Source organism: Leptonychotes weddellii, chromosome 4 (genome assembly GCF_054177405.1).
Source record: "Leptonychotes weddellii isolate Sample4059 chromosome 4, ASM5417740v2, whole genome shotgun sequence".
NCBI classification, from domain to species: Eukaryota; Metazoa; Chordata; class Mammalia; order Carnivora; family Phocidae; genus Leptonychotes; species Leptonychotes weddellii.
Genome location: NC_138372.1, coordinates 108860585 through 108880727, shown reverse-complemented (window position 1 = coordinate 108880727; position 20143 = coordinate 108860585). Strand labels below are relative to the sequence as shown.

The 20143-nt window shown below is 38.1% G+C and overlaps 1 protein-coding gene across 1 annotated transcript in view; it reads right to left on the bottom strand.

Moving 5' to 3' along the window:
• The window catches only part of NKAIN3 (sodium/potassium transporting ATPase interacting 3), a 250982-nt gene extending 231194 nt beyond the window's left edge, over positions 1–19788 (bottom strand). Inside the window, exon 1 of the mRNA XM_081816055.1 lies at positions 19713–19788. The gene's annotated coding sequence lies outside the window, so the exon portion shown is untranslated. The remainder of the gene's footprint in view (positions 1–19712) is intronic.
• Between the last annotated feature and the right edge of the window lie 355 nt (positions 19789–20143).

The window sequence follows — 20143 nt, the reverse complement described above, 5'->3', positions numbered from 1 at the left end:
CAAAGAGTTCTTAGACTTGACGCCAAAAGTATTATTTATAAAAAGAAAAACTGATAAATTAGATCTCATCAAAATTAAAAATGTTTGCTCTGCTACAGAATCTGCTAAGGGGGAAGAAAAGACAAGCTGCAGATGGGGAGAAAATGCCTGCAAAACACATCTGACAAAGGACTCGTATCAAGAATACATAAAGAAGTATCAAACTTAACATTAAAAACATCAATAAATCCAATTAGAAAATGGGCAAAAGATGTAGAGATATTTCACCAATGGCAAATAATCACATGAAAAGATACTCAACATCATCAGCCGTTAAGGAAATACAAATTAAAATCACAATGACTAAAGTAAGTCACAGTGACAACACCAAACACTGACGAGAATTCAGAGAAACTAGATCATTCATACATTGGTGGTGGTACAGTCTCTGTAGAAAGCAGTTTGGCAGTTTTCCACGAAATTGAGCATACAACTACCAAACGATCCAGCAATTAAATACTTGGGCGTTTATCTCAGAGAAATGAAAACTTATATTTACACAAAATCTGTATCCAAATGTTCACAGCAGCTTCATTCATAACAGCCAAGAGTTGGAAAAAACCCAGGTGATCTTCAATGGGTGGCTGGTTAAACAAACTGCGGTATACCCATATCATGGAATAAATACTCAGCCGTAAAAAAGAATGAACTATTGATACATGAATAACTCTGATGAATCTCTAGAGAGCTATGCTGAATGAAAAGAGCTAATCCCTAAAGGTTATGGATGGTATGATTCCATTTATACAACATTCTGGAAATGACAAAATTATAGAAATAGAGAACAGATTAGTGGTTTCCAGAGGGTAAGGACTAGAGGCAAGTATATGTCTATAGAAAGGTAACACAAGGGATCCTGCGGTGATGGAAATATTCTATATCTTGAGTATATCCATATAGATATTCTGGTTGTGATATTGTACTATAGAGTTTTGCATGATGCTACCATTGTGGCAATCGGGCCAAGGGGGTACTGACTCTCTGCATTGTTTCTTACAACCCCATGTGCCTCCACAACAGTGTCAAAATAAAAAGTTTAATTAAAACTTGGTTTTCACAAATAATGCAATATATGTTAAGAAAAAAAAAAAAAAGAAGGTAGCAGGAGGGGAAGAATGAAGGGGGGGAAATTGGAGGGGTAGACGAACCGTGAGAGATGATGGACTCTGAAAAACAAACTGAGGGTTCTAGAGGGGAGGGGGGTGGGAGGATGGGTTAGCCTGGTGGTGGGTATTGAGGAGGGCACGTTCTGCATGGAGCACTGGGTGTTATGCACAAACAATGAATCATGGAACACTTCATCTAAAACTAATGATGTAATGTATGGGGATTAACATAAGAATAAAAAAAATTTTTAAAATAAAAAAAAACAAACTTGGTTTCCAAAGGATATTTATTATGTAGTGAAGTGCTCTTATTACAACCTGTGAAAAAGCAAAATATGAAACTGTATTTTAAGTAATGACAAATTTAGAGAGTTATATGTTTACCTATATGCTGACCCATGTATATGCTATATATATATATATACATGCATACACACACAAAATGTATATATATTGCTGAGCTCAACCTATGGGAATACTAAAATACTATGAGTGATGGGGGCAGAAGAGAAGATAGGTTTTTTTCTTCAACATTCTTTTCAGTTTTTAAAAAATGTTTATAGGTTACCTTTATAATCAGCAACAACACAGCAAAACAGTTTAGGCCATGGCCACCCACCCAACACATACTTCACAACTTCAGACCTTTACTACTAGGGTGCCAGAAGAAATGGTCAATTATTGAAAATCTGGATCTGATATTAAATAAATTATCCTTTCCTACTCTCCAAACTGATGACTTTTATAATTAATGGGCTAATTTAACTGCAAAACTTCAAGTCAGTAATATTAATTAAAAAGAAGACATGTAAATGACCTTCTGAAAAGGACTTATCTCTTCATTTGCCCACAAATGAGCACTTGCCATTACTTCTTAATCAACACCAGGAAGCTGGCTGGAATTAATGCGTGGCTTCTTCGTTTCAGCCACTTTTAAGAGCACTCAGAATCACCACATGCAGACTGTTCAAGGCCAACCCTATATTTCCCTTTAATTCACCTGACCTTTCAGGCAGTGAGTGAATTTAAGGCCTTTATAGGCTTGGCCTGAATAACTGGCAACTTTCATTACTTTAATCATGGACCAAAAGCTTTGGGAAATGTCAGCCTTTTCTATGCCATTGTTTAATATGTTAATAAGATCATTAACATCTCCTTTTGCTGAGAAAAGGACCTGATAAATAAAGAAAATGGTAGGAGGTTGTAGGTGGAAGGGGAGGAATAAAACTTTTTTTTTTTATTTCTAGGAGAAAAGAGGAGTTCTTTCCTCACTTTTTTCTTGCATAAATAGTGGCTAGCAGGTTCTAAAATTAAAAACTTATAAGCGAATGTAGTGGCCTCTTTTAGGGAGATCTGGGTCTCGAGTCAGCATATAAGGTGAAAATCAAGTATAATGTATTGCAAATTATTCCTGGCATCCCTTAAATTGTCCAGAAAGGACCTTTCTAATCCATACATATGTATAACACAGCCCTGTAATTCTTCTTTTCGGAGCTAGCCTTCAATTAATTCACTCTTCTTTCTCAAGAATGTTGTTGACTGTGTTTTTTTGCACATCTTACCAAGCATTTTGCTAGCTTGCCAATAGTTAGGGAGACCCTTAAAACCACTGGCATGTTCTTTCTGTAGGTCTTATAATACCCATTGGCTGTTTCGGACTTGAATGCTTCCATTCCCTTGATAATGTAAGTGACCCAGTATGGGAATTGCCAAGCTGAATTCAGCTAAGGTAAATAAATACTTGCATCACATGACTACACTGCAACAAAGAGGTAAGGGTGAGTCTGAATATCTGTCCACCACAGCATCATCTTCACATGAAATCACTGGTTACTTTTTATGGCTTAAATTAGTATAAGATTTCTCCACTTTGGAACCTGAGGTCTAACAAACAATATTAGCACTATATCAGAATGCTTATTAACTCAACAGCAACACTGTAGAAAAGGGTGTAAGGATATTTATTTCTTACCTTTTTTTTTTATGAAGGGAAAGGCAATGCAAATTAAATAAATAAATGGGAAAAAGAAAAAAAGAAAAGCCACCACAATGAATTGTCCATTGCAAGGGAGGTAATCATAAGACTACACCTGCTTTCAGACACAGCTAGTTGGATGGGACAGTAGTTTTGAACGGGCTCAGCATTAAAATACCCCTCCTGTCCTTGTCATGGTTGGGCTGACTGCCAAGGCAGCTCCTAGATTCTGATAAGTCCATTATATGGCTCCAACCCCAACCTTGCATCACTTCCCTGAAAACATCCATGAACTGGTGTCTGATATTCTAAGTTTGACACTCTTTAGCCACTCATTTTGTGTGTGTTCATTAGAGATTTTAACTTCTCAGAGATATGATATCCTCACCTGCCCAATGGGATGGGAGGTATGCGGCAGGACTCATGGGGCCACATGGGAGAGCTGCCATAAATCTCGAAGTTCCATGCAGATGTTACAAGGAGGATAACCAATGAAGACAGCAAGTGGGGCAGCAGACGTTTCGAATCCTGATTACAGGGCTGTGAAACTGTAATTTTTCAGATAATTCAGAGCCAAAGCCTTTCTGAAATCTGAAAACACGAATGTTGATTTACAGTCTTTGATGACTGAATTCACAAGATGACTACACTAAGGCTTCTAATCATTTTGTGTTAGGTAGCCCTGGGGTCAGCTATTGGAACAGGGTTTTGTTTATTCATAAATCTCCCTTGTCTCCAGTGTTCAGGCTGCTTTGAGAAGACAGACCACTCCTTAGTGGTGGGGGAGGAAAAGGAAGTATGAGAACAGTAATATGTTTGTTCTGTTTTATTATTCTTTTTTTCTTTCCCTTCCATGTTGTGTTTCTCTTACCTAACAGAGGTAACTGTCAATAATGGATATGATCTTAGGCTCAGAGACAGCCTTCCAGCATCAAAAAGTACATTTTCCAGATTTCATTTGTCTGACCAGGGGTAAATTATTTACTGCCTATGATCCTTCCACTTTCTTATCTATGTCAGGGGAAAGGCCACTTTCTTTGGGAGATTGATGTCGAGGTGAAAAGAGCCACCTCTATGAACTTGCCTGGTATGCAGTGGACCTTCTCACCCTAGCCTCCTTGTTTCTTCTGACCAGTTTCAAGCCCTTTGCACTGAGAGACGGCATCTTTGCTTGGAAGGTGAGCTCTGTGTTATAGGCGTCCTCAGTTACACTCTGAATGACTCACTGTTGCTACCTTACTGGTGAGAAACTACATCACATGGAGCAGAGACAGAATTTAAAGGTCTCTCATACACCACCTCTGATCCATTAGCAAATTCTGTGAGCTCTGCTTTCCCATTGCTTTTCAAATCTGATCAGTCTCCTCTTGACCACTGTTATCACCCTAGCCCAAGCCACTTTCATGTCTGACCTGGACCACCACAATCATGTCTCTGTGGGTCCTCTTGCTTCCACTCTTGTCCCCTGCACAGCAGTCGCACTGATTTTTGACTCTATGATTCTACGGTGCTCAACCTTCCACGGGGTTCCCATTACATTTGGACCAAATCCAAATCCTTATCATGGCGGATGAGATTCCCACAGGATCTTGCCCCTGCCCAGCTCTCCAGACATATGGCCTGACCTCCTCACCTTGTTCATGGCATGCTGGTGACACAACACTTCATCCTGCTGTTTCTTGTGCATGCTGAGCATGCTTCTATCTTGGGGACCTGGCATTCCCCAATATGTTTCTATGGTTTCTCCTATTATCCATTCCCATGAAGTTACTCTCTATCCTCTTATCCTGCCCTCCCCCGCCCCCCACCCTTGATAGCACTTAGTAAAACAAGCTATTATATCATGTATTTGTTTGCTTATGTATCCTGGCTCTTAAACTAGAACATAAACTCAGTGAGAGCAAGTTCTTCTCATCTCCTAGATATATCCTCAGCAACTACAATAATATCTGGCACAGAGCAGATGCTCAGTGAATTTGTTGAACGGAAGTGTCAGATTCCAAAGCTGAGAAAAGAAAATGTTTAAGGAAGTTGGACCTTATTTTAAAGAAAATCCCTAAAAAGATATCTCTGAAAAATATGTAGAAAATGAACAGTTTCCAGTGAGCTCTCTGCCTTTGGCACATTTATCCCAGCATTATTTCTTGCTTTACATATGTGACAGTGTTTTGATGACTGTTGTCGTGTTTTGTAAAGCCCCTTGAGCTACTTGAAGGCAAATACAATATAAATGCAAACTAATAATAAACCACCTCTCTGGTACTCATAATAAAGTACATAAGGCTTTTGATGATTTACTGAAAAATAAAGTAGAGAGTTTCTAAAGGTAAAGAAATAGGTCAAGTCAAAATCATTATAGTCCGATCCAAGCAGCAAGGGGCCTTAGCAGGTAAACCGATCAAAAATTAAGCCTCAGAAATTCACTTCTTGGGGCGCCTAGGTGGCTCAGTCATTAAGCGTCTGCCTTCAGCTCAGGTCGTGATCCCAGGGTCCTGGGATGGAGCCCCGCATCAGGCTCCCTGCTCCGTGGGAAGCCGGCTTCTCCCTCTCCCACTCCCCCCGCTTGTGTTCCCTCTCTCACTGTGTCTCTCTCTGTCAAATAAATAAATAAAATCTTAAAAAAAAAAAAAAGAAATTCACTTCTTGATGATTTGAACAAAGGTGAAAGCCTCCTACCTTCAAGGCATTCTGTTAGACTGCCACCATTATTCTACTCTAACCTAATCTTTTAGTCAAACAGACAAAATTCTGATTTTGTTGTCTACAACACAGCTACCTCTACATAAGTCAACATTTTCTCCCTTCTGGAGCATGTATTTTCTTATATTAAAAATACTATAGACAAAGAAGGAATAATAAAACCATATGATTTAATTGGTTAGACCTACCCAAAGTCAAGATAATAGAAGTTATTTAAAACTTTCTTTTCATAATATTTATGAATACATCTTTTACTTTTATGAAAAGTTTATGGAAATTAGATTCCAAGTTTACATGGCTTAATTACAGATGCTCGTAATACATAAAGGAGAATATTTTGGAAAAGTTGAATGTGACTATCTTTTGCTGTTCCAAATCTATGCTTCTAAAACTATCATGGAAAGGAACACGTGTTTGCCTAAAGTGCTTTCCTACTACTTTTGATAGCAAAACAATAAATTTGCTGAGCCACTTTAGAGCTGTCAGTCTTCAATATAATGTTTTAAAAGTAATCCATTCATGTGGCCTTTCATTTTATTGATTTTTTAATATTAAAAAAACCTCTGGGAAAAGACAGTTATAGTCTAACATGAAACTCTATTAAACAGTTCAGTGTTTGGTTGTTACGGTAATGTTCTGGCATGTTGTATTTTGCCTTTACTATTTGACATAGAAAAAAGAAATAAACTTATCACATGGTCATCTTTTTTACTCCTTTTGGGAAAAAGATAAGGTGGGAAAAAATTTATTAAAGCAACACCCAGGAGTTGCCATCAGGTTGTAAAGGAGTTTATAGACCCAGCAAGACAGGCAAACAGAGAACGTAGAAAGAAGAAAAAAGGTATTTGTCTCAGTTTTCAGATTGATTTTATTGCTAATAATGACACACATAGGAAGTTTTGACTTGTTTCTCACCTGGAAAGTTAAACTCTTAAAAAAAAAAAAAAAAGAAGAAGTTACTGTTGACATATGTGATTCCAGAATAGGAATTCCAATTACAACTCTGATTTGCAAGGTTTAAGCTTATTAGGAACCCTTGGAGAATTTAACAAATTAATGTAAACACTCAGAATAAATTTCAAAATATATCAAAAGTCCTTTTTTGGCATAGCTCCAAAAATGACCAGTCCTGGGTTATACTTTATCACATTTAAACTATGAGACACCATTTCATGGATATTCTTCCTATAGAAGTCATCCTTCAGGGATACTTGAGAGTTTCAGATTCCTCTGGAAGCGAAGACTACCTTCATTTCACTTTTTTACAAGTTCAAATATCAAGAAATTATTGTTACTGACTTAATCCCCAAAGGGAAAAGAAGGGGAAAGAAATTACAGTAATAAAAAGGAGATTTTCCTTTAATCAGCTTCTTATGAAGAACTGTAAAGCAAACTCCTGGTACAGGATGAAGGTGATTATACCTCCCAGATGGCACAGGACTAAAGAAATATGTGGACAACTATTTCTTCTCCAAGAAATAAAGGCCCATCACCATGCTTACTCCAGGATGAGTCAGAGCATTAGAGCACTGAGCTCTGAGCAAAGGTGCTTAATGGTTCCGAGAGAAGGTGCATCACCCTCTCTGACAGGGCTCATTTGCATACACCCGGTTAATCCCAGCAGGAGGTATGCATTCAGGGGTCTCCCAGAGCAGAAAACTAGAGGTTCTTAGATAAAAGCAGTTCCTTACTAAACTTTATAACCTCATTCTAAACTCCAGTTGTCAGTTAACAGCTTTCAGGATGACATCTTAAATCAAGAAAATGCCACACGTGTACAGTAACTGGCCTCATCTTTTCTGTAAATTGCTGCCTGTGGTTTTCAAAAACATAGTAAATTGCTGGCAATTGACAATGTGTCTCCCCTGCACGGCTAACTTCCCTTCTGCACAGTTAAAAAATCAGGCTTAAATTATTCATCAGATCACCCAATGTCTAGGCTCTTCTGACTGTCATTGATTCGGGACCAGTAGCCTGCCTGCCTTTTATACTGAAGAGAAATTCATGCTCCCGGCATATAAGATTAATTGCATGCAGGAAATAATAATACTCTTTGTCTCAGTATCTCAGTTAACGGTGAGCACAACTCACTGCACAACCAGCATTTCTGCTTCCTATGCTGTCCTGAAGCAGGACAGAGTATTTTCTCACACTAATACTTAAAATAGCCTTAATACGCCCTTATACTTCTAATATACTGAGGAGGTGTTTTCTCTATTAATTCTATCATTACAGGGCAGGAAAAAAAATGGTGAGTTATATGTACAAACTAAAACATCAGACGGACCATTTAGGAATGAGGCCATCAAGCCATTGTTCATTGTTCTGGAAACAGGGTCAAATCAACTCCCCAGGGATGCCTGGGTGGCTCAGTCATTAAGCGTCTGCCTTCGGCTCAGGTCATGATCCCAGGGTCCTGGGATCGAGCCCCTCATCGGGCTCCTTGCTCAGTGAGGAGCCTGCTTCTCCCTCTCCCTCTGCTGCTCCCCCTCCTTGTCCTCTCTCTCTCTCTCTCTGACAGATAAATAAATAAAAATCTTTAAAAAAAAATCAACTCCCCAGACAGCTCAACCGAATTGAATTTTTGTTGCTAAAATAAATATGGGGATAGAGCGCTTGGTTTGAAAGGGCGTCTTAACACCATTTTTCTTTCAGCAGCAGACATGGGATTTTTCAGGAAGCATATTTACCCTTCCTTGAAATACTTTTTGAATTAGGACTGGCTCTAAGCTAAATAGTGCAGTGCAACAACCTTGTATTTGAGGAACACGTTTGTCTACTTATGCACAGGGCAATTAACTTCGGATCATCTCGAAGGGATTCCCAACAGCCTGGCATTATCTCCTGACTGTGTCTGCCTGGACAGATATTTCCCGGACACTGGTAGTAAAGGTCTGTAACTTGATAGCTCCCTTGTTTAGAGTATGTCCCTACAAGACCATGTCCCAAAGGTAGTGACCTTGGCTCTGATGCATGTAATTCCATGGAATTGTCTCACCAACGTCTGCTGGCCAGAAGAGAGTCTGAGAAAAGAGCGTGGGATGGAGGTGGGTGGATAGATGCAAATTCATTTCAGATTTTAAAACTCAAAGCATGTTTCTTACCTATGGTATGTCAATAACAGCATCTGTGTTTGTGAAGGTCAGCTTAGTAGTACTTGTAATGTTCTTCTTCACTGAATGTGTCCAATCCTCATCCCATCTTCCTTAGGAAACCTCCTCTGATCCTGGTGAAGACTATATTCCCTGCTCTGTGATTCCCTGCTCTTTTTCCTTCATTATCATAACACTGTTATTGTTATTTTCTTGTTATTACTCATTTAATGTCTGTCTTTCCTATGATACAGAACATTTTATGAGGGCAAGAACTGAATATAGCCCTAGTGCGTGACACAGTGCTTCAAATTAAGTAAATACTAAGTAAGATTATCTGTAGAATTATATGTGATTAGTTAGACATTATTTTTGGCTGTGTATATCAAGCCCCCAAACACATCTTCTACTATAAGAGAATTCTGGTCATAGGCAGCTCAGGGTAGTATGAAAACTTCACAGAGTTATTAGGTTCCCAAGGCTCCTCTTTACTTTTTATTCTATTTTTCTCATTCATGGCTAACATCCTCAGGGTCACCTCACAGTCCAAGATGGCTATCACCACTGTGGTCGCAGAATAATGGCCCCCAAATATGTCCATGTCCTAATCCTCACTACCTATGAATATGGTACCTTCCATGACAAAAGGGCTTTGCAGATGCGATTGAAGTGAAGAACCTCGATATGCTGAGATTAACCTGTGTTATCCAGGTGGGCCCAATCTAATCATGTGAGCGCTTAAAAGTCGAGAAGTTTTCCTGGCAGCCAAAAATCAGAGAGGTGCCAGAATGAGAAGGATTCAAACTGCCATTTCTAGCTTTGACGACGGAGGATGGGACATTGGCAGCCTCTAGAGGCTGGAAAAGAGAAGGAAAAGATTCTCCCCTAGATCTTCCCGAAAGGAATACAACCCTGCTGACACCTTGATTTTATTTTATTTTTTTTAATTTTAGTGAGATATAATTGACATATAACACTGTATACATTTAAAGTGTACAACATGATGATTTGATAGATATATTGCAAAATAATTGCTACAATAAATTTAGTTAATGTTCATCCCCTCACATAGCTATAAAATTTTTTTTCTTGAGATGAGAATGCTTAAGATCCATTCTCTTAGCAACTTCAACTATACAATATACAGTACTGTCAATTATAGTCATCATATTGTACCTAGCATCCCAGAACTTATTTACTTTATAACTGGAAGCTTGTAACTATTGACCACCTTCACCCATTTCCCCAACTCCCCAAGCCCCACTTCTGGCAACCACCAATCTGATCTCTGTATCTATGAACTTGGTTTCCTTAGACCCCACATACAAGTGAGATCATATGGTATTTGTCTTTCTCTGCCTGACTTACTTCCCTTAGCATCATTCATGTCCTTAAGGTCCATCCATGTTGTCACATGGCAAGATTTCCTTTTTTTTATGACTGAATAATATTCCTGTGTGTGTGTGTACACATATCAAATACATACAGACATTGATCACATTTTCTTGATCCATTCATCTGTCAATGGACACATAGATATGTAGGTTGTTTCCACGTCTTGACTAATATAAATAATGCTGCAATGAACATGGGCGGTGCAGATATGTCTGTGGGACAATGATTTCATGTCATTCAGATATATTCCCAGAAGTGGAGTTGCCGGATCCTATGGTAGATCTATTTTGAATTTTTTGAGGAACACCCATGCTGCTTTGCATAGTATGTTTGACATCTTGATTTTAGCCCATTGAGACTTGTAGGATTTCTGACCCACAGAAGTGTAAGATTTGTATTAAGTATAAGATTTGTATGCTTTTTTTTTTTTTTAAAGATTTTATTTATTTGACAGAGAGAGACACAGCGAGAGAGGGAACACAAGCAGGGGGAGTGGGAGAGGGAGAAGCAGGCTCCCCGCAGAGCAGGGAGCCCGATGTGGGGCTCCATCCCAGGACTCCAGGATCATGACCTGAGCCGAAGGCAGTCGCTCAACCAACTGAGCCACCCAGGCGCCCAAGATTTGTATGCTTTAAGTCACTAAGTTTGGGCCTGTTTTGACACGAAATTAGTTCCTTAGCAGCCTTTCCAGAAGTCCTTCATAATTCTTCTGCTTCTATCTCAGTGGCCAGAACTTAGATGACCACACCGACTCTTACAGGAGCAAAGAGATACATGTTTTTTAGCACTTCTGTCTCACGCGAAAGCAGGGTTTTCCCTGACTCTTAATCAGAAAAAGGGGGACTAGATAATAGAAGGGAACCAGAAACCTCAGCCACCACTTGTTTAACAAAAGCATAATTAGATGAATACAGTTGAAAACCTAGAAAACTAGGAAAATGACATAATCTTCATAGAAGTTGATTTCCTATTTGGAAATTGATTTAACAAATGGATATCTTTCCTTTAAATTTTCAGTTCTCTAAATTTCATTCAATTTTTGTCTCTTCCATCTAATTTTGATCTTAGAGATGTGTGCTTTTAAAATTTCTATACTTTTAGCAAATTAAGAACTACTGATACTCAGATCCCATAAATACAAGACCTTGAGTCAAACCAGCTTCCACAAGAATAAAGTAGAACTACTTGTTTAATACCCTGATTTTTTTCTTCAGCTTCATCTTTTATTTGAATGTGAAATAGTCTGCCTGGTTTTTATAGTAAATGGAAAGACCCCCCCAAAGAGCCAAGCTTTCAGGGAGTCCAGAGTGCTAGATGCTTCAGCATGACAATTGTAGCACACAAGTACGCTAACCGTTCCCAGCAACACAACTGGACGGTGTATCGCTACTGTGCTGTTATTCCTGAGTCAGCAAACAGGCCGAGGGTGATTCATGCTGAGAACTTCCAGATGATGGAAGAGATACAGCCTTGTCCCTGATTACCAGACACTTGGAGGCTTGTTTCCGATTCCCCTTTCCTCCTATCTTCCCGTGTCTCCGTCCTGCGGTCTGAGCAGACAGCTAGTTCCACCTCATCTTCTGGGCAACCTTTGCTCTGGGAACTGTTTCTCGGTTGTCCTGTCTGTCAGTCCTCAGCTAGGACATGGAGGGCTGAAACTGCTCCTGCCTCCTGACGCTCTTGCCCGGGCGGGCGTGTGCTCAGACAGGATCCCAGTCAGCTCTGCTGGTGGGCAGACGTGACTCGCAAGGACCTTCATACTAAAGGGCATGTCATTACAAGGATTTCTGAATTGTCATTCTGCTAGTGCTCCCTGCATCAAGAGAAAGCAAAACATACCTCCCTTCTTGTCTCTCATCTTTGACACTAATCTCCTGGCCAATCATTTTTTTCACAGCTTCTCCTATATATCTGGTTTGATTTCCTTATCATTCTGTTTATCCTGCGTTCTCAAGCTTATCCTTTCTGAGCCAGGGATCCCGAAATCGTGTGCCATGGCAGCTGGTGGGACAACACTGGGCTTCCAGTGGCTGCCATGACAAATCGCTGCACAGATACTTTTAGGGCCATTTGTGTTCAAGACCCCAATCAGTCAGAGGCTTCAGGCCCATACTTCCTCATACCATCACAGAACAAGAGACACTTTCTCTGTGCAAAGAGAACCTTTTAGATATTATCAGTGTTATCTGTGATGTCCCCTCTACAGGTTACATAGGAGAATTTGGTACAAAGCATGTAAATGACTTGTGATTGCCTTCATCTGAGAGTAGTGTTGAATAATTGTTATCATAGGCTCCTCTGTTGTACAGGGCCCTTGAGCTTAACGCTCGTTAGTTATAATTTGGCTGTGTGGTGCTCTTTTATTTTATAAAACTACACCATGGTATATGCTGCTACTCTTGTTTTATAAAGTAAATAAATGCAACTAATCAGACTCTCTTTTGAATCTTGTGAACACTGGAAATGTCACCTGGAATTCACTAGGATTGTACTCTTAATTGACATTTCATAACAAAGAGGTTGTGTCTTCAAAACAAACTAATTAACATCACAGCAAGAAATTCCAAAATCTTAATGGCATTTTCTCATGTTCTATTCATTCTACACATTGTGCTAAAATGGTCTTATGTTCAACTGACTGCATCAAAAATTCTGCAGTAGCTACTTTAAATTGTCTTTACAAACATAGCAAAGCATTTGAATATAAGCTATAAAAGTGTGGTTTCTCTGCAGCACCAAAGTTTTCTTGAAGATAATGCTCTACATGGAAATTCAGCAGGCATGGCCAACTCAGAATGGTTTAACTTATGTAACCCATGGCTTAACAAATTACATCTATTAGAATCATCATAGATTTATTAAAAATAAATATCATCTAGGGGCACCTGGGTGGCTCAGGTCATGATTCTGGGGCCCTGGGTTAGAGCCTGCTTCAGGCTTCCTGCTCAGTGTGGAGTCTGCTTCTCCCTCTGCACCACCCGCCGCCACCCCCCCCCCCCCCCAGCTCATGCTCTCTCTCTCTTTCTCTTTCAAATGAATAAATAAAATAATTTAAAAATGAATATCATTTCATCGAATTTAGGGAGAATTAGGCATATTTGAAGACTGTCACATCGGCAGAGGCCACTAGTAGAAGCTGAAAAGACTAAGGCCAGCATGACGTCAGAATCTGCAACCTCCACCATCAGCTATAGGATGGTGATGTAAGCAGTTGACTACTTCCTGTCTGCTCTCCCAGAAGAGTAGAGTCACAAGAAGGGAGGAGAGGGGTATGTGAAGGCCTTAAGCACGGTCAGCTCTGGTGAGGGCACAACAGATCTGAATCAGACATGAGACTAATTTTGAATGACCAAATCTGTTACAGAATCTATACACAATGTAATAAGGAATGGAAATAGGGTTTGAGACAAAATAGTTGAGAGACTGTTCACTCTCAAGAAATAAAACTAGTTTATAATTATAATCCAGTGAGTTGAGACAATAAACTAGCTATCCAGGTACCATGTTTACCCTTCTTTAAAAATTGATCTCAGGCATATTTTCATTATAAGAATATGAATAAACTATAAAATACAAAAAAACCCCTTCTGTGTAGTTTTCCAATTATATTTGCCTGGGCCTTGTTCAATACAGTTTCTCTAGTCATACAGCAACAGAACTTACTGTTGATAGAATAATACATCCATCTGCTTTTTTGGAAAAAAAAACTATTTGAACGTCTACAGAGGGGCATAAGATTATCACACAAATTTCTGATTAAAAACTCCTAACACCACCCACCCTGCAGCATTTATTTATTTTTTTTTTAATTTTATTTATTTGCGAGAGAGAGAATGAGAGACAGAGAGCATGAGAGGGAGGAGGGTCAGAGGGAGAAGCAGACTCCCCGCCGAGCAGGGAGCCCGATGCGGGACTCGATCCCGGGACTCCAGGATCATGACCTGAGCCGAAGGCAGTCGCCTAACCAACTGAGCCACCCAGGCGCCCTGCAGCATTTATTTAGCAGTATGTTATACTTTCTATATGTCATTGGACTATAACATAGGGGCAAATTATATTTTTAGAGCAAATGTTTTCAAGACATTTGCATTTGATGAATTTTATGAAAAATAAAGTACTAAGTTTAAACTGGGTTATAATTTTCTTTATATGGAAAAGAAGCTACAGGGGAAAACAATGATTTTCCCATATAAAGAAGGACCCTGAGGATGCTATTTTAAGAAGTTGTGTTCACTTAGATCCATGCCAAAAGAAAAAGTATAGTTTAAGTCTTTCGGAATAAGAAATGCATAAATATATTTATGCTGCTTTGCTATTTAAAAAATAATAATTGTATTATTTTGGAGAAAAAGGGTTTAGACATAAAAGATGAATGAACCACAAGGAACCAAACATAAAAATAAACATTTGCAAGTCTTTGGGTCTTATATTAATTTAATGCCTGGAAGCAGATTGTGATGGTTCTTCCTTTATTAATCCTAATAACTGGGTAGATATCCGCTTCCACTTCCATCTTCCCCTATCCCAGTCAATATCATATGCAAAAACATTCTTTCTGGATAGCAGGATAAGTACATAACAATATGTTAATTCTGATCCTGAAATATTTTGCTATTCTAGTGAGCTTAGTTTATGCATTTTCCCAAAGTGTCTCATTGATATAGATATGACATTTACTTCATGATAGAGTAAATAGAATACCATTCTTGTAGTTCTAAATGTAGGCATAATTTTGCTGGGTTTCTGAGATGCTCCTGTATCATTTGCTGCTACATGATTCTCAAATAAAGATATTTTGTGCCCTAGCTTCACCCCTCTGTAAGCATCATATTTCAAGATTCCTTTTGAAAAATGTCCAGGTAGGAAGAGATCATGAAAAGGAAAAGATAAACATAAGTTTAATATTCATTGCTAGATTCAGTAAGTTGCATTTATTTCAATAAAAAAGAAATACACTATACATCATTGATTTAGTTTGAAACTGTCATCCGAAAAAGAATTCTTTGAGACAAAAATATTTAGACTGTTTATAAGAAATAATGGGTGGATTGTAAACAGCCGAAGGAAACTGAAGTTCTGTTTCCTAAGCAATTGCTCCTGTACATAATTCTGAATTGACTCTAAAAGTCTTCTACTTGAAAGTGCCTGTCCAAAGCCACAGTTAGTGGGAGAATCCAACCTTGAAGGAAAATGAATCTTGAGTAAGAAAGATAATTTTTTCAGTAAGTACAGAAGAACAATTCAGGTTAGGTAATAAGAATGAGCCTTGAAAAGAAGAATTATCTCATTGATCTGGCCTGGCTGCTCAGGTGAAATATTCAACTGAAGAATCTCACAAGAGAAAAAGACCCTTATGTATGAAAAGGTGACAATTTAAGTCAAAAAAAGGCAAACAACAACAACAAAAAAAAAACAGAGAGAGTGCTATTATTGCCATTGGGGGAAATGGCTTAAATTTCCTTAAGAATCAAAATACCTATAAATTAGGTCACAATGGAAAAAGTCCAGTTGTTAAAACATGATATAGAAGGAAAAAAATGAAGGTAGGTTTCCTTTTGTGTGAAGGCAATGTAAAGCACCTATACAGAGTAGAAATCAGTAAGGGTTAGTCTCTCTCTCTCTCCCACCCCTTGTTTATAAGTTTTTGAAAGGTCCCCGATCAAAGCAGATGATTAATAAGATATTCATAGAACTTGTTTATATTTATTTTTCTGTCTAAATTATGCTCATGCACAGTCATGCACATTTTATATTCTATGAAAATGAGCCACACTCAAAATTCTCTAGGATCACAATGTGTAAGCTCCACACACCTTTCAAGAAAAGGTGATTAGAAGGAATATTAGCTCAAAGTTTGTACACTTTAGAGCAAGCAGGAGCATGGCGTAAGATATTAGCTTAAATTCCTTTGGAATTAAAAAGAAAGTACAACTTAAGTTCTCAACACAACTTATTTTTCACTCTCTTTAAATGTGGTAAATAAGTTGAGTTTTCATATTTACATTCTGAATGTATTCCTAGGGAGGAAAAAAATGATTTCAAGTCTTGCAACCTCCAAAGAAGCAGCAATAACTTATTAATTGTGCCCTGGGTGATCTTAAACTGTGGCAGAAAAACAGCCTCAGAGACTTCCAAAGATGCATAAAGTTCTCCTAGGGGGAACAGTAGGGACACCAGGAGAATCCAGCTGCAGAAGTATTTCAAAAAAAGCCATTTACATGTTGAAGGAAAGGATTTAATTAATAGTGCTTCAGCTGTGAAGTTAATATGCAGATCTGAGGTCCTATCACAAGGGACTGTTACATATTTTTTAAACACGTCACTCAGTCTTACATTTTTTCCCCTTACGGCTCTTGCATAGTAATAAATATATGTCCCGAAGGCTTCAGGCGAGAATCATGATGTCTGCTAATTTCTTCAATAATAATAAAGATGATGATGTTGATGGCAATTATGAGAACCACTATTTACTGAAACCTCACTCTCTGCCAAGATCTCTTCTAAGTCCTTTATATGCATTATCTTATTTAATTCTTTCAACAATCCAGTAAAATTAGTGCTGCAGTTTTCCTCAAAAGGAAGCTGAGGCTCCAGGAGATTATGTAAATGCAGACCCGTAATCATCCCTGACCCCACCATACATGTACACCTTCCTTAAAAACAATACAGCCATTTCTTTTAAGTTCTGGAAGATCTGAAGAGAATCAGGACCCTCAAGACCAGTGATAAACACACGATGCAGAGCTGATTGGCAGATGAGGTAAAAAGGAAAGGAATATCTGGATGTTGGGATCAAGAATCCCCATAAGAGGTCAAATGTAGAATTGTTCATGTCCACAATAATGTGCACGATGAGTTAATAAGAATGATTATGTGGTTACTGTCACTGGAACAACACTGAATAGAGATAATTGTGGAAATTAATCTGAATCCAGTTTGGGGGAAAAGATCTGTTATTTTAGAATGGATATTTTAGGCAAACATCCAGGCCAAAGGAGACTTCTATTAATCTATCCAAGTGGGTAATGCCAAGGAACGCCTTCACGAACTAGCAAGAAATAGAGAGCTCTAGAAAGTATATACCAGCATATATGGACAAGGAATTTCTTATAAAAACTAGAGTCCAACCTCGAAGTGTTGTAGAGGTGCTTGGGTTTGTCAAGCGTCCTTAACTCGGCTCAAGTTTTCAGAATAGATTTCCTACAGACTGCAACTGAGGCTACACTGTGGCTAACCAGGGAAATGTTACCAGCCTTTGAGGCAGTTAATAGAAGGAGAACAACAGAAAATCTTTAAGATGCTCACTTTGGCGTCATCTATCCTTTTAGCGACCTAGAATACTTGGTTGATTGCCTAATGGCATTTGAATGCGTAATAAAATGAGTGACTGGGACTAGTATATCCATCATTTTTAACCTTGCACCCAAAGAAATGAGAAAGAAAAAAACCCTTGACGGGCATATTGATATTAGAAAAGCAGTTACAAAAAGCAGTGCACAAAAGTTACCTTGAGCAGCGGAGGGAAAACAGACTGGTATGGAAAAAAAGACTACCATTATTATCTTCTTATCACTTCATAGGGTTGTTTTGAAGCTTACCTGAGTTACCGTAAATGATGTGCTTAAAACAATGCTTCATACCCAACAAGTGTTGATTACTACTACCATTTATTGGCAAACTGGTCCCGTTTTTATATTTCACAGAGACTTAGCATGGTTAAGTGCTTTGCCTAAGGGCCCATAGTTAATAAGTGCTAAAGACAAGATTTGAGTGAAAGACTTGGGATTTGAAATTCAGTTTTCTTTTAGCATACCATAATACCAATTCCATAGGACAAATTTCTTCTGGTCTAATTTTTTCCCAAAAAATCGGTTTATATGGAAGAAAATAGAAGAGAATTACTACCCAGTACAGTAATGATTTAAAATGACCATTCAAATTACAAGATAAAAAATGCCATGGTTTGAAAAATGCTATGCTTAACTTATTATTCACAATTATTATATTCATAAAATTTGCATTTTAAAATTACTTTATAATCTGCGTGTTACAGAAGATAACTAGGCACTGATTTAAGCACTTTTTTCTGTCTTAAAAATTAGAGGTTAAATGTGATTAATGGCACAAATATTAAGGGTAGATGCTTGTGCATATGTATAAAAGTCAGTATTAGAAATGTCATTTTTGGCTCCTGAACACATTTGCCAATGTGAGAAAATGATGACAAGTTCTAATTATAAGGTTATTATAGTGTAGAATAAAGAGTAACCACCTCTGGAGGTTCCGGAGAAAATCCTTCAGGGATTTTTGCTGCTTAGCTAAATCAAAAATTCTTTGTTACCCTATGCACTTCAATGGAGCCTAACGATTCTGAGTCTGTGCTAGTCAATGCAAATTTTCTAAGATCTAAACCCTCAAATGCTAGTAGAAGACCATTATGTTACTTAGAAGTTTTCAGACGATCATACAATAGAATAAGTTAGCACACATACAGTGAATAATGAGAAATCTGAAAAAAGAAAAAACAAAACACAACAACAACAACACTATAGCTTTCTTATTCTTTTTGTAATTATACTATTACATTTCTTCTCTCTGATTTCTACAAGTAAAAACTGTGCTGGTTTATGAGAAAAATGTATGAGAAACACAGCTAGAAACTTTACCCAAGATGCCCTTACAGTGGGATGGCGAACGAAAGCTGGCTCTGCAGGAGTCACAGTGAAAACTGTGTGCTTTGCTGACACTAGATGCAGACAGACAGAAATGAGGCTGGTAACACGTTGCATCAAGACAACTCTCGTCTGTCTGAGCAGAATTTCAAGATGCACTTAGTTAGTGAATATATCCTCCACTTACACATATAAGGCTTTCATCCTTTGTCAAACTTTTATTTTTTCAGAATTAATATTGAAACAAAGACAGTGACTTGCTATTCATATTTATTACATTAACGTTTTTGTCAATCTCTGTTTCCACTTTAAATTACGAGAATGCTCAAAACCACTTTTCATTTAACATTTGGGGCTGTTGTCACTGTGACATTAGGCCTTTTTAAACTGGACATGAGGATACACTGGAAGCTGAGTTTCAGTACAGCTTAACAAACCAAACCATAAAGCCATAGTTAAACCATAAAGCTCCTAAGATCATTCTTTCCTGATCAGTATCCAAACTTATTTTTGATTAGTATTACATTTATAATGTTATTCAGATTACCCCTCCTCTCTCTCTCTCCCTCTCTCTCTCTCTCTATATATATATACATACACACACACACACTCTCTCTCTATATATATATAATACACACACACTCTATATATACACACACACATATAGTCATAATAATTATTTATTAGTGTACTCTTTTTAAAGTGTACCTATTTAAAAGCATGATAAACTTACCTTAGAGAGTCCACCTACTTCCAAATAAAAGCAGATAATGAACACGTTCCAGGTGACCCAGAGGGCAGTCCATACTGTGTACTAGAGAGAAAGGGATCAAGGGGGAGAAAGAGAAGAAAAAACGTAGAGATTAAAGGCATGTATACTAAATAAATCAATAATAAAAATGTCAATAAGTCTAAGTCTTCTGGGAAGAAGCAGGGCACGCTCAGAAAAGAGTGCTCCTTATGAGGTCCCCTAAGATCTAGAAATTAAAAATCCAATAGTTTCTTTGGCTTTCAGTGGATGCCAATAAAGCTAGATTTATTTTTAAAGTGCTTTGCTGGCTTGCAGATAAAGTTAAATCCAAGTGCTGACTTGATTTCTGTTTTCTGAGTATTAGCTTTTCCAGGAAATACAATTATGCAAATTTTCTGTGGGTTATCTATCTA